At 54.6% G+C, this 1942-nt stretch overlaps 1 protein-coding gene across 3 annotated transcripts in view; it reads left to right on the top strand.

Annotated features, from left to right (window-relative positions):
* HEATR6 (HEAT repeat containing 6) overlaps positions 1-1942 on the top strand; it is a 21486-nt gene that overhangs the window by 1069 nt on the left and 18475 nt on the right. The window lies entirely within an intron of this gene.

Genomic DNA, 1942 nt, shown 5'->3' with positions numbered 1-1942 from the left:
TGATAGTAGCAGAGCACGTTTAGCAGTCGAGGACTTGTGCTATTTTCCCTCATGGCCGCTGCTGGATACCCCACGATGTTTGCTCTCGTTTGGGGGTTTTGAGGGGGTGAGTAAATGCAAAGGTTTACTGGGCTCTGGTAAAAATGTGCCTTGGTGTAACGTCGCCGGCTTCAGCAGAGTTATTCCCTAAACCCACAGTGTCTTTTCCCAGCTCTCAGCTGGTTTCCTTGCTTTATAAACGCCTGCAGCGGTGTCAGTCTGCTTTCAGTCACGGATTTATTAGGGCCTCGCAAAAGCAGGGGCTGCCATCAAAAAGCACATTTCAGCACCACTTTAAAAGCAGAGGATGAGAAGAAAGGAAGAGCTTTAAATATGCATTAAGAAGTTTTAAAAATCATAAATCACAAAATAAAATGGTGACAAAAGGACCAGAAAAAGGTCCCCGAGAGTGGGTTTGGTGAAAATTTATGCCAAGCAGAGAAGTCGGGAAGGCACCGACGCAGCTGGGAGGGTGCAACTCCCGGGCAGCACTTTCCCACCCACTGGATGAGCTTTCATGCCAAAACCACGCGTGCGTTTCTTCTGACTGTGATGAAGACCCTCGCACAAAGGCTCTGCTGCGGTGAAGGTGGCCACGTGCTCTTTTTTTTTGTCACACTGCCTCCCAGAGCACTTACAGGAGATCAAACAGCTGCTTCCCCCCACCCCCCCCGCCCCCCCGGAGCCATGGCTGTGCTGGGAAGGCAGAGAGCTCTCTAAAATTGTCCTCGCACAATATTAATAGGTGGTACTGCTTGAGGCTGTCTCTTTGCTACTCGTTTCACTGTGCCTGCCTCGGAGGCAGTTAGGGACTTTTGGGGAACAAATAATAAATGGAACGGTAAAGGTAAGAAGCAGAGCAATTAGCCATAACCAGACAGCCCAGGGCAAAGAAGAAAGCCAAGGCAGTGGTGCTGGCGGCACGGCACGTACTTCTCTTACTCGAGGTGCTCGGCCTGATAAGGACATGAAAGGAAGGTGAAGCGGGGTAAACCCGAGGTGAGACAGTCCTCTTGAGGGAGCGACCATGCGATCTTGGCTCTGCCTGGTTGTGGCATGGGAGAGGACGCTGCGCCCTGCCCCTGCAGCTCTCCCGCTCCTTCCTGGGTGGTGTGGGTGCCCGTGCAGCAGGGCTGGAACGCTTGGCTCCTCCCTGTTCAAGCATCTTTCCCCATCACCCAGGGCCTTTCCGTCCTTGGCGTCTCTCCTGGGACCCTATTCACAAGGAAATGTCAGGAGACCATCGGTTAATTTGATGTTACTCATCAGCAAGAAATTAATTCCAGGTGAGGCACAGATCAAATCTGGAGTCATGTTCTTAAGGTGAGCAGGTTTCTCTTCCCAACCACTAGACAGATCTGGGACAGGGCAATAGGGGTGGGACAGGAGCAACCTGTCACAGTTCAGCAGCCCTGGACTCTGTCTTATTTCAGGCTACATTGATCACTCACAGTTGCTTTTAAAGAAACACTGGGTGTCAATGACAGTTAAAATCCACACAGTCCCCACCGAGCGCTCCCGTGACATGCTTCCACCCCAGCCGGGGATCACCGGGCTGCAGCTGGGGTGGCTCTGGGCGCCATGGCCGCAGAGTTGGAAAGGCAGTGCCACCTACCGTGGCATGCCCAGGCCACCCGCACTGCCCTCGCCACCCATGTCCCCATGGGGCCTGGCCTCGGGTGGGGAGGCGGTGAGACCCGGGGCTGCGGTCACTGCCTGGGGCAGGCGCCTGTGCTTCTCCTGCCGCCCTGTGGGCACGAATTCTCCTTCCTTCCCAAGCTAAGCACTGTGTGAGGGTGTCACTGCTGTGAGAATGTCACTGCTGTGAGGGTGTCACAGCTGTGAGGGTGACACGGCTGTGCGACATGGCTGTGAGGGGGACAGGGCTGTGAGGGCGACACAG

Source organism: Egretta garzetta, unplaced genomic scaffold (genome assembly GCF_000687185.1).
Source record: "Egretta garzetta isolate BGI_Z169 unplaced genomic scaffold, ASM68718v1 scaffold120, whole genome shotgun sequence".
NCBI classification, from domain to species: Eukaryota; Metazoa; Chordata; class Aves; order Pelecaniformes; family Ardeidae; genus Egretta; species Egretta garzetta.
Note: the sequence above shows the minus strand (reverse complement) of the source record. Positions and strands in the feature narration are given on the sequence as shown.